The sequence below is a fragment of the Diceros bicornis genome, chromosome 6 (assembly GCF_020826845.1).
Source record: "Diceros bicornis minor isolate mBicDic1 chromosome 6, mDicBic1.mat.cur, whole genome shotgun sequence".
In the NCBI taxonomy this organism is placed as follows: domain Eukaryota; kingdom Metazoa; phylum Chordata; class Mammalia; order Perissodactyla; family Rhinocerotidae; genus Diceros; species Diceros bicornis.
Genome location: NC_080745.1, coordinates 17,767,908 through 17,782,110, shown reverse-complemented (window position 1 = coordinate 17,782,110; position 14,203 = coordinate 17,767,908).

Here is a 14,203-nt window from a genome sequence, read left to right as displayed (position 1 = left end):
ATGTCAGACAACAGTGCAGATAGCATGAGGGCAGCTCAAGCAAAGTGGGGCCACAGACCTCCCAGCCTCTTGTTCCTAATCGGGTGCTGGCAAGGATGCAATTGTGGACTTGTGCTAACAAATATTCCATGATTCCTGCCTAACCCCCATGCTTGAAGTCTTCTGATTACTGAGATACCTTCTGTACAATATCTGGACTACCACTTCCACTTGAGGCCACTCTCCAAAACCTACCTGCTCCGCACCCCTGGCTTCCAGATCTTGAATCTACCAAAGTGGGCTTCTTTCCAAGATAGATTGGGGATTTGATTTGGCCATAATCACTACATACACTCCAAGGCCAACCTAGATATCTCCTGCAACTCTGATCTGAGCTACTTTCACCTGGGTCACTAAAGACCAACCTCTGGTTTCTGCTCTCAGGAAAATCGTGCTTAAAATATAGCAAATAGACATATGTGGGAAAGAGCCAGAGCTGAGTGGTACCATTTTATCTGGCCTAATCTCCTGTGCTTTGCACCACAACCCAGATCACACCCAGATCTTAAAACAAGGGACTTTGAGCTTCCGCAACAGCAATCCCAAAGTCTGTGCATCTTCCTACCCAGACTTTGAACAGTCTTATGGATACTTGCTTTATACGTTTAGTAAAGACACAACATGTTTAATTTATTGCATTTCAGCTTACAATATATGAGGAGGGAAATAAGAAGCAGAGAGCTAGAGGATGAGTGGTAGACACTGAAGAAAGAGGAGACTACTGGTTGCCAGATCACCAATAGCAGGAGAAATAAAGACAACAATGGATAGAGCAAAAGAAACCAAGAAATTCAAAATTGTGTCGCCATACTGTATCATGATGGCTCTCTGTAATATCCTTGTGTCAAAAAAAAAAGATTAATTTGTTTCTGTACATTCTAAGAAAGTCCAAGCTATTAAAATAAATGTTTCAGTGCCTTTTAAGATAAACAGAGATGAGGTGGGAAGAAGAAAATAATAACTAACAGGGTGTAAGCAAACGGCAGCAGGACCAAGATGTTAAACAAGTTTCATTTCATTTGCCAACTCCATTTCCTTCTTTGGGACTTCCCAGATCGATTGTATCCATCTGCTAAGAACATCCAGACTAAGTCAAAAAGAGGGCCAAGGCTGATTAGTGATATTTGCCATGGGTTGTCGGGGGGAAGGTATAGAATGAGGAGTTAGGAGGAAAACTTGGGTCAGGTACTTAACTATTCCCTGATAAAGAAAGTACTGTTGCATGTCAAGGGATGGAGAGACTCTACTGGCACTTATAAATCGTATACAGCTTACTGGTAAAATATTTAGAGTCTTACTGAATAAGGACATGTCTGAGGCTTTTATAGATTGAGTTACACAACTACTTAGGACTTTGGTTGAATTTGCAAAAATCAAGACAGCATCATATGGCAGGAGAATCATTTAACATCAGGCTTCCAGTTGGAATATCTTGTTGGTAGTGTGATGCGTTGTTTAAACAAGGAAATCTTTGTCATCTATATTTCATTTTTGATGCTAACAGTGAATTCTTAAAGAATGAACTTTCTATTGTCTGATACAGGTTGGCCTTTAGAGGAATACTTCATAAGGAGTCAAGAGTCCTGGGAACATCTTCTGCTATGGGCCACTAATGAGCTTTGTGACCAAGCGTAAGTCACATTTCTGTACTTCAGTTTCCTCAGATGGAAAATTAGGGGAGTAGGCAAATACACAATAAGTTGTCTTCCAGCTAAAAGGCTATGAAATCATTATAAACTCAGGGAAATTTATATTCTATCACAAATGCAAAATTCTTACAGGAGTAGTGGCATCAGTACATTGACATATCTGTAATGTTTTATAGCACTTTAATTCACTACCTGTATGTTCCGATTACAGCCTTTCTTAGGGAAAAAATACAGGCTATTAGTATGTGAAAAAGATGCACGACCTTTCTTGGTCAACAAAACAAGAATTGCAAATTAACATTTCTTAGCCATTTATTTTAATTACCATGCCTCTCAAGACTATATTTGACATGCCTGATTTGAATTAATTTAAAAAATCTGATTTTTGACAAAAAAAAAAACCTTACAATTGAGCCCTTTTGAATAATTTGGCAATTATTTCGGGGTCATGTTCGTATCAAATGTCTGCATCATGTCACAGAGTAGGTATACTTCCAGCACATTCCGGTCATGAGGAAAGCCTCATGAGGAACTCTCTGATGAAATTTGTTACTTCCAAGTCTTGTTTCTCATCACATGTTCAAAACCAAAACAAAAGCAGAGGTACAATCAAGTGAATTTGCTTAGTGTATTTGTCACCAGATCTAAATATCAAGGCTTTGTCCATTTGTCCATTCACCTGGCATAACACGTTGAATGTAGTAGTCAGTGAAATTTACTTTAATCAATGAATGAAAAAAATTATAAATAAGTGATTATAGACCATTAAAAGTAAAAGCATCATTAGATTTAATTTATATTTCTTCTTTCACAGCCCATTATCTACCTATGAAATTCTGAAGCATATTGCTTCAGTATGCAGAAATGTCCTAGCTCAAGGTAAACATTTTTATGATTCTTTCCACAGTATAATATGACAAGATAAAAGCATATATTCAAAGTTCCAAACAAGTTCACCTTTAAATTAATTATAGAAGTAAAAAATAAATAATAAATAATTTTAAAAATAAGTAAGTCAAATTTTAATAAATTTAGTGGTTGTGATAACGGAGAGGAATGGCTAACAGTGCTATTCATTTCTCACTAATATCTTTTATATTATCAATTCTTAATTACAGGGATTTAGAATATCTGAGTAGTCTGCATTTAAATAATGTTATCCAATGGTCAATCTTAGTCCATTGGAATCATCATTAATATTATATAGTTGCTTTGTTTGGTTTCCCAGAGAAGCTTTATATCTAGCTTTTCCTTTTAGAATTATAATTGAGAGCATTAAAATATACTTGGATGCATGCATGCGTGCGCGTGCACACACACACACTCAGATATATGGTAAGAGAAGATATTTTAGTCTCAGTAGAGACGCCACATCCTCTGCAGATCCTTTGTTGGCTCCTTAAGACTGAGTTAGACCCTCTCTATGTTCCCACTGGTACGATCATAGCACCTACCAGGATGGCCCCCGGCTTCCTGTGTGCCTCTCTACCTAATTTTGACCGTGAGCTCTCTCAACTTTAGAGCTCCAGTGCCTGGCAGAGTACATAGCCCATTGATTCTGTTCATTAAATATTTTTTAAATGAAAGACGTTGCTCACATTATGGGTGGGCAAAAGTAGTACAGAATGTGACCATAAATTTCCATGTGGATTTAAAGCTGTTCATTCTGTGATCATGTAAATATTCATTGCTAGCAATTGTCAAAAGAAAAAATCATTGGTCATTATACCTTGCTCATTAACACCATGCTATAAGATTTGCATAGTGTTTACATCTAAAGTTTAATGTAATTTCAGGACATACATTAGGAAAGAAATGTTTTAATATTGGCCTTAACTTTTTAATAAATTGCATTTTTATAACTGGATGAACCCTAAAATTCATTATTTTAACAAGTAAGAGGCAAAGTTAAGCTAAAAAAATTAAAGGCAGAACATGAGAACTTAAAAGTAAGAGCAGTTTGGAGGATTAAAATATTCTCACGGAAGAAATAGAGAATTTTTAACATTCTGCATGTGATAAAGACATGAATTTTATGTCCTTATGCAATTTCTAAAAAGTAATCTGTAAAAAATTTAAATTAACTATATAATTAATTATTTAATATTTTTTGAAAAAACTCATTCATAAAGTGATTCCACCGAATTAATATCCCTCTAAGTACATATCCATCTATTCCTCTAGGTTTTAAAAAGAGAACCTGACCATGCTTTGAGTGAGGAGAAGGTTATTTTAACTTAAATCACCATGGTTTACTTCTTTATATGAAATATAATTTTGAATAGCTTGCAATTATGTCATACCATTTTTAATTCTCTGAGAAAATATGTGAAACATACATAACTTTTCCTATATGCTTAAATATCTATTTCTTTGAGTCTGTATTGAACCTTCTATCTTAACTTCAAAAAGCAGAAAGGTCTAGTTTCAAACTGCTTTCTTCAAGAATGCAGATAGGATTGTGATGGCTGGTTTGAACAGCTTTGTTTTTTGGGATTGAATTTGAGAGTTGGGTGATATGGAATGGAGTGGGATGCCTATGTCCCTTTTCTTACATTCAGAATTAAAATAAATACTGTATCATTTCCATGACTGATGATTCCCCATAGAGCATATTCATACACACTGACAAGATTGGAGGATTCAATTTGGGAAGTAGAATGACAGTCAGTCAAGAGAAAGCAATTTCAGTTAGTAAAGCACTTAGATAATTTTTGCTTGTATCATCCTTGTTCTTTTTATTTGTTTGTTTCATTTTCCCTATAACACATTAAGTGTCCCGTACTTTAAGTTATTTATCACTTTCATGGATTGGTTTATGTACTGTTTACCTTAACCACTCTTCTTTTTATTTAATTTTTACCTTGTCAAGGCCCTTAGAAGAAATCATCTTTCATATACATCCATGGTATTCTTTCCCAAAATTAGTCTTTGAGGTTACTGCAATAAAATTATACATTTATGTATTCAGTGTTTTGGAAATGATCTATTCTTCACATGTCCTTAAGATACATTGATTTTTTTCTTGACCTGAGAATATCAATTCCATTCCCCTGCACCATATTTATGTAGAAGGCAGTGAATTTAAAAGAAAAAAGAATTTAGAATATTTGCTAAATCTTCTTTTAACAGAAAGTAGTGTGCTAGCAGATACATAAAATTATGAGGATAATTCATTTGACTCATCTGACCTCATAGGTATTCACATGAGAAAGTGATCCTATGAAATGCTAAGCTAATGTGCAAACAAGTTTCTATTACCAGTAAATCTTTGCTGGGATTGTTACTTTCTTCCAAAAAAATAAAATAATTTATACATGGCAATTATAGTATGCTCATATAAAAAACGCAGAGTCCAGGACAAGCTCTCTATAGAAACTTCTTCATCAAATGGAATTATACCAAAACTTTGGAAGAAATCTCAATGCGTTAAAATGTTATTTAAAATTCATGATAACTAGGATGGAAAGAATTTAACATGCTTGTGGGAATGCATATGTAAATGTGTATCCACATACAAATAGTGAAATTTCAAACACTGAATTCCAATATAGGTCAAATGTCTTGATGTAAATAGGGCTTAAATCATCAAAGAGCTAATAAAAATATCACATTTTCTTAATTTCTGTTGTCATTGACATTGAAGCATCTAAGTGTTTATTTGGTGCTTTTGTTGCCTAACAGATTATTTTTTCACCTATCTTACTCCATGAGGTTCTCTTTGCACTTGAAAATAATGTTTTACCAAAGAACATCCACTTTTTTTTTTTTTAAAGATTTTATTTATTTATTTTTCCCCCCAAAGCCCCAGTAGATAGTTGTGTGTCACAGCTGCACATCCTTCTAGTTGCTGTATGTGGGATGCGGCCTCAGCATGGCCGGAGAAGCAGCGCGTCGGTGCGAGCCCGGGATCCGAACCTGGGTCGCCAGCAGTGGAGCGCGCTCACTTAACCGCTAAGCCATGGGGCCAGCCCTCCACTTTTTATATATAAATCTAATGTTTAGTAAAACAGAAAATGGAATTCTACAGAAAAATAGCAGACTTTGGTGACAAGTCAGGTATCTTTTCCCACTACAAACCCAATGAAATACTGTATAAAATATTTAAATTTTTAAAATGTTATTTGGTTGAATCCTAAAAAAGGATGGAAAATTGTGAAGCCTTCATCAAGGAAGAGGGTACTCAAACCTTGGTGATAAAAAGATCAAGCCAAAGTTTCATGTGCTTATCAGCATTGGATTTAAGCTTTGGGAGTGGGAATTTGAATAGCCTCACAAACATGGGTGATGAGACTTTAGATTTAGGCTCATTATGAAAATAACTTGCAATTGTACTTTCCACATAAATCTTAGAGCCAATGATAGCAGAATTGTCTGTAAAGAAGAGAATAGGAAAAAACTCTACTTCATAATTATGGAATAGAAGTTGACTCTGGCCTAGGATGTGAGTTTGTATCGTGATTGATTTTAAATTCCCACTGTCTTCAGTATAGGACTTGAATGTGAAAAAAAAAACAAGAAAAAGACTTTTTTAGATTGAAAAAGACATAGCAATTAAAAACAATGCAAGAATCTTGATTTGCTCCTAATTTGAGAGTAGGGGAAAAATATTTGGGACAATGTGAAAATTTATAGACTAGATATTATATGATGTTATGGAATTATTGTTAGTTCTCTGAGCCATGATAATGGCATTGTGGTTGTTGGATAATATCCTTATACTTAGGCGATGTGAGCTGAACCATTTGGTAGTGATGTGTCCAATGCAAAGACAGTTTGACTTTAAACAAAGAATTCATGCAATTCAATTCAACACTTTAAAGCAAAGAGGAAAGGATGTGTCCATTTCAATAGTTAAATTTGAAAAGATTTATATTCAGTCATGATTTAAAAAAATAAATTCTTGGCACAAATTAGGCATAGAATTAGAAAAACAATATTTAGCCAGTCAGCAAGTTTCACACGTAATGATGAAATATCATGAGTACATTAAAATCAAGAATAAGGCAAAGACAAAAGCTAATTCATTAATGGAAAAAAGGCAAAGGGGCTACAAGATTAGAGCTTAAGTTTTTTGTGTGTGTGTGAGGAAGATCAGCCCTGAGCTAACATCCATGCCAATCCTCCTCTTTCTGCCGAGGAAGACCGCCCCTGAGCTAACATCCGTGCCCATCTTCCTCCACTTTATGTGGGACGCCGCCACAGACAAGTGGTGCCATCGGTGCGTGCGCGTCGCGGATTGGAACCCAGGCCGCCAGCAGCGGAGTGGATGCACTTAACCGCTATGCCATGGGGGTGGCCCCTAGGGCTTAATTTTTTTTTAATTTACCATTTCCACATACCCCATAGAATAGTTAGGGAAAAAAAAACTTTCACTGTTTGTACTACTTATAACCAGTCATTTTTAGCGCATCTAAAAGGGAAGGACACTAAAACTCACACACAATGTGCAACCTGGGATAACTTATCTGACGTTGAAGAGTTTCAGAAGTCTAATGATATATAAACAAGAGAATTTAAACTCTTAGATTAAGAATGTGAATTTATCCTAGATTATATGCTCTATGACAGCAGGAAAATTGTACTTTTTGTTCACCTCCAAATCCCCAACCCTTGAAAGTGTGATGGATGTAAGCGCTCAATGAATATTTGTTAAATTCATAATTAATATTAAATTAATTAAATATTTATAAATAATATTTAATCGATATTTCAGTTAAGAATATTATAGCAAATAAGGCATTGTAAGGATTCAAATAAAGGAGTTAATGCACAAAAAGCATGAATATAAAGCCTGGTGTATATAAGCATTCAAATTCAAAAACTGTAGTTATTGTCATCATCATATTCATCAATATTAGTTTTATTACTGTTATCATTATTATAAGTCAGTAACTTAATTAATAGCTTCACACTCAAGGAGATAGAATTACTCTCCCAAATTTTGACAAGACTCTGCAACATAAACTTATAGTGGACTGAAGAAATATTTGTTCCTGGGGGCAGCTGTAGAGAATGGTCTGGAAGTCTTTGTTGAACTCTCAAATTAAATAATGTTATTAATAACAATATATTTTTATGTAAGTATTTCTTAATCTAATTGCTTACATACATTTGGCAATATTCTGATAGTTTTGTCCGACTCCTGGTATATGAATAAATTAGAGGCCTCTGGGAATAGTCTTTAGATCTAATTTTATAACTAAGTGATTCTCATACAAGTGAACAATCATCCAACAGTTTGGATAAACCCCAGACTCTGATGACCATTGGCTATAGTCCACAGGAAAAAGATTTGTTTTTTAATGTATTTTTTTGTCACAGAGCTGCCACTCATCAGGAACAATAGAGCTATGCTTTCTAACTATTTTTGTGTATTAAATTGACTTGCTGCAGTCAGAATTTGTAATTTTATAAGATGTAACATCCAAGAAAAATGTGGATGTTTTCTTCTAAATTAAATTCTGAGACTGACAGCCCGGCAAACTTAGCTACTTAATGAAATATTCCGATTGGCATTTTATTTTACTGTATTTATTAAGAATATAAACAATATGACCTTTAAACGTTATACTTTTTCGTCTTTAATTAAAAAAATATCACACTCAATGTGGATGTCATGTTTTAACACTATATGAGTGTCTATTAAGAGCAAGCATAACAGGTTGAAATCTTTTATAATCTATATAGGCTGTCTGTTGTAAGCAACTCAAAGAGATACGCACAATCTTGGTTGAAGTGTAGATTTATTATGAATAATTAATAGCAATCTTATTTTCAATCTGTAGAACAGAAAATAAAATAGGGACATCTCACCTCTGTTGTAACCAGAGTAACTTTTTTTTTTTTTTTTTGGTGAGGAAGATTGGTCCTGAGCTAACATCTGTTGCCAGTTTTCCTCTTTTTGCTGGAGAAAGATTGTCCCTGAGCTAACATCTGAGCCCATCTTCCTCTACTTTGCATATGGGACGCTGCCACAGCATAGCTTGATGAGTGGTGTGTAGGTCTACACAGACCCTGGATCTGGGTCTGTGAGCCCCAGGCCACCAAAGCGGAGCATGCGAACTTAACCACTATGCCACCAGGCTGGCCCCCTGGAGTGACTTTTTAAAGTATAAGAATTGAAAAAAGAGAATGATGATGATATTAATAACAACAAAACAGTAATCTCTAGCTTGTATGGAATGCTTGCTGATTACTAGGTGTTTTTTATTTTGTTATATAAATTATCTTATTTAATCCTCACAATAACCCTACAATATAAAACTATTATTATCCATGTTTTGCAGATGAGGAAAAAGAGGTACAGGACCCAGCTCTCGAGCTTTTCTGTACTACAAAGACATTCTGCCATAATACCCTATATTATGACTAATCCTAATATTTTTGAGAACCTTTATATATTCAAGGTCTTAGACATGTCAAGCAGTAGACATGTTAACGAGGCAAGTTACTACTCTCTGTAGGTTAAAAACACAGCTAAATAAATAACAGGTATCACATCTCTACCCCCATATACTCTGCCACTCAGAAAGTCTTACAGCCTGGGGGTCTGCCTTCCAGTTACCTCCAGCATCAGCATCAGTGGGTTCCAGCTCTTCTTGTTCTTGAGCTAATCCTGACAGAGGCAATGAGTACATTAAAGCTTCAGACCTAATTCCACCCTCTCCTTTCCCCTTTATCCCGATGTAGCTTGAGTTAGCCTCTCAAATCTGAGCTCAGGCAACACTGCAAGGTTTTTGCTAAGAATCAGAGCCAGGAACTGTCCTCGAGTGCTCACACAGGTCAAGCTCACTTGGTCCTCTTTCTCTGATGTCGTGCTTGCCCAGACATAGAAATTATATGGGCTGTACTTTGCTTTCCACCCATATATTCAGTCTGATTCTTCTATGCCCCTTTATGGTACGAGTTGTGCCCTATTATTTTTCTGATGATAATTAGCTTCTTAAGGGTTGTTTTGTCCTGGATCCTTAATGTCATAGGCTACCTGCCCTACTCCACCCCATTTAGAAATGCTGGTACCAACCATTGTCTGAATCTCATCTGAGCATTCCACATACTCTGAACTCTGTGTCCACCCATCCAAGTATCCACACAGTCTGGAGTCAGCTTCACTCCTCTCCTTATCATCTCTTTAGTCTTAAAGGGCAGTTGTGCTATTTCCTGGCTCTCTACTCCCTCTATCTTGTCGCATAGTCATATGTCTAAATACATGCAGTCCCCCAATAACTATAATACAAAACAAATGTCACAATTGCCCAATGTTTACAACGTGTTAAGCATCTTCAGAGATTAGATAGAGAATTTTTCACTGTAAAAAATTATGAAAGGTACTATTGGACCATGAAATGTGTGGTACAAATTTTAGAATTTTATGACCAGCAGAGATGGTAGAGAAGGGTATGCTAGTAGAGGAAATAGCCTTAGCAAACTGCACGGGCCACGAAAGTCTGTTAACAACAAGACAACAGGCCCAAAACTGAGTCACTTATGCTAAGATCCACATCACCAAACCAACACTTAATTACAGTTTCAATTCTCTCAGCAATGGAATCTAAAACTAGTCAATCAGGAATCATCTGATCAGCACTAGTTAGGTCACCTGTCTGATAGACCCTTTTTATCCCCTAAAGGAAAGTAACCTTTCAATAACCAATCCCCTTTTTTGCCTAGTACAACTTCCTTGTTCCTGCTCCTTCTGCCTGTAAAAGTCTTTCATTTTTAGAGCTCCTTGGAGCTCTTTTCTGTCTGCTAAATTGGATGCTGCCCAATTCATGAATTGTTGAATAAAGCCAATAAGATTTTTAAATTTTACTCAGTTGAATTTTGTTTTTTAACAAGTCCAAATCATGTACCACAAATAAATAACTTAATTTAGTCTCTCTGTATGCTATATGGAAGAGAATAATATGACACAAATCTGAAAAGGCAGATTAAAACCACATTGGGAAGGATCTTGAATATCAGACAGATGAGTTGTACAAAATATTTTAGACAATACAAATAAATAAAAAGTTTCATTCTCTCTCTTTTTGAAGTTGACATTGGAGTAATTAGAACTGAAAAATATTAGAAGCTGTAAACATATTTAGGAGGCAATTGCAACAACACAAACAAGATGAAGATTAAATAACAGCCTGAAGTAAGGTGTTGATAGTATAAGAAAAAAATACTTAGTGAAAAATAAAGCACAATACTGAAGTTGGTATTTGAAAGAGAATCTTTTTGTTGGAAGAGACTGAAAGATGACTAAGCCTAAATTTCCTCCCCGAAGTTGACCTTCCCTTTGGGGACTCTAGGATTACCACCCCCACAACTATATTGACCAACCAATACCATGGCTCTCTCTCTGTTCTCTGACCCAAGAGTGGATGCCTGACTTTCCTTCTCCATAGACCTCATAGCATAGCAGAGACAAAATTGGAACCATCAAGAAATAATTTATTGACTAGTCTGCAAGTTGATATAGAGTGTAAAATCTGGATAATTTGACATATAAAATATGACTTACAATCTTTAGCTTGTGACCCACTAAAGAGGACCCAGCTCACAAGCTACTAAAGCTTAATAGATTCTTGGTAATCACGAGAATTACAGATCTGAACATAATCTAAGTCAAAGGATGAATTCAACCACTTAGCTACCTAAGTATTATCTTTCAGTACTAGCTTTCTGCTTGAGGACTTACTTCATTTCCTGGTCAAATTATATTAGGTACGAACTCATCCTGTTCACTCACTTGTCCATTGTTTTATTTTTGACCTATTTAGAATAACTGTGTCAAAGCACAACATTAATAAACCCAACATGAGTGGTATGTTGGTAAACGTTTAGCAGTAGGCTTTCTAGGAAAACAAAAACAAACAAACACAAAACTGTTTTGTACTGTTTGCCAATTTCTGTGGTGTAAATATCCCCACCATGTCCAATTTCAAGCTACCACTATGAGGTCACTGAATGAAGAGTCAGGAAGAGCCTGTGTGAGCTGGCTCCAGCACCGCACTGCTATTGTGTGTGTAACAACAATAGCTAGTGTTTGTTAAGTTCTCACTAAATGCCAGGAAGAGTGCTAAGCAATTAACATACATTTTCTCCTTTACTATTCCAACAGCTTTCTAAAAGGGACATGATTCTTGTCATTGTTACGCATAAGGATATTAAGAATCAAAGAGGTTAAATCTCTAAAACGAACAAAGCCAGTAAAGGGAAGAGCCAACATTTGAGTCTCATTCTGTCACTTAACTCCTGATGTACATGTCTATCTCTTAATCAGAGAGTTCAGCGTTGGCATCAATTTTTTACCCAAGAATCTGCCTCCAATGCTTGTATTCTTGAGTACTTTTCTATACGTTCTTTTACAAAAGAGAAAGCACTAATATAGAGATTATTACCATAAAAACTAATAAGCAGTAAAAGAATAGGTATCATTTTATAAATATGGCAGACATTTAAACTACGTATGAGTAGTCAATGGATTAAATATGGTGATGAAAGGGACAAAAAATAACTATATTTTTATTCCTGGGTGACTGAAAGAATGGAAAATCATTAAATTTTTTTGGAATCTGAGAAAGGTCTTGGTTTATGAGAAATATATTTCAGAAATGTTGGTTTCGGAAGAGGAAGAGCCCAAAGATTTACAAGGAAAATATATTTTGTAGTACTCATTCTGGCAAGATAAAGGAGAAGTCTGCTACGTTCAGGTTGGGCAATGTGGGAGCAAAGCAATTAATTTCCATGAGCTTAAGTTTCTCAACTTTAAAGACCCAAAGTTAGGAACTCTGCTTGAATTCTTTCCTCAGGGAATGATGGGAAGATTAATGTACTTTTATCAAAAAAGCTCTTGTGCCCACCTCCAGTAGCTTTTGGGGGAGGTTAATGCCATCTGAAATGGTAGTCTATACCGCTCCATGAGAGAAATGGTCAGTTGAAACATCATTCTAGTTATCAGAGTAATTAATTCTCCCGGTATTTCTTCACATTCCGTTTTTACTTTCTTACCACGATATTTGCAAAGGGCCTCTTAACAGGAAAGAAGGCCTTTACTTAAAAACAGCTCTACAATTAATGTTGTGGCTTTACAGTGTGGGGGAAGAGGGAGAATCCCCCTCTGCCCTTTCCCTTAAGGTTCTTATGGCTGGCCAAATAATCAACAAGACAGGTTAGCAGGAGAAAATAGTATCAAGTTTAATAACATGTATACATGGGAGAAACCAGGGACACTGCGTTTCTCAACACAATAGCAGAAATTCTCGTCTTAAATAGCATCTTCAGCTGAAGACAAAGGAGAATGTTGGGGGTGGGGGGAGTCAGTTACAGGAGATTACCACTAAAGCACAGTAAACAAGAGTAAGGTTATTATGCAGATTTAAGACCTCACCTTCCACATTGATAAGTTTCTAGAAATGAGGTCATCCCCCTCTTCCCAATACAGAGAGGGAGATACCTTTACAAATGGAGATTTCCCTTATAAATGTAAATGTTTGTCTGGCAACTCCTCGCAGGGCCATCTAGAGAATGTGGCCAGAGAGACAGAATTTTTGATAAGATGGGTTTCTTGGTGCCTTTCCTATTGTAACATTTATTGTACATTGTATTACAGCCATCAGATGGAAGATCTGTTCCAGGAAGGAGTTACTATGTCAAATTCTTTAGGCAGTTAGTGGGGGAGGTCAAATATCCATCAGAGAAAACAATCAAGGTAAGGAGATATATTACAGGGTGGCCAAATCTTGATCTCCCTCATCATCAAATATATGCTGTGTTATGAGATACAGTAGTGAACAAGACAGAATCTTTGTCCTGATAAAGTGAAAATGGAAAATATTAGAAAATATGTGATCTATGAAATCAGACAATTCAAATGCTAAGATTTCCAAGGGGCAAGTTTCAACTTCATAGAGGGAAGAAAATATTAATTTAAAGTTTTCAGATTCTTGGGTAGTGTGGCCACATGAAAAAGATTTTACATAAACTTATAGATCAGGAAGTACCACATTCCTTGTATTCAGAATTGGTATTATCTGCATGATAGTGAGGTTTTACAGCAAGGTTGCTGTTGTGGGAGATCAAGACTTGGCCACCCTGTAATATATCTCCTTACCTTGATTGTTTTCTCTGATGGATATTTGACCTCCCCCACTAACTGCCTAAAGAATTTGACATAGTAACTCCTTCCTGGAACAGATCTTCCATCTGATGGCTGTAATACAATGTACAATAGATGTTACAATAGGAAAGGCATCAAGAAACCCATCTTATCAAAAATTGTCTCTCTGGCCACATTCTCTGGATGGCCCTGCAAGGAGTTGCCAGACAAACATTTACATTCATAAGGGAAATCTCCATTTGTAAAGGTATCTCCCTCTCTGTATTGGGAAGAAGGGGGATGACCTCATTTCTAGAAACTTATCAATGTGGAAGGTGAGGTCTTAAATCTGCATAATAACCTTACTCTTGTTTACTGTGCTTTAGTGGTAATCTCCTGTAACTGACTCCCCCCACCCCCAACACCC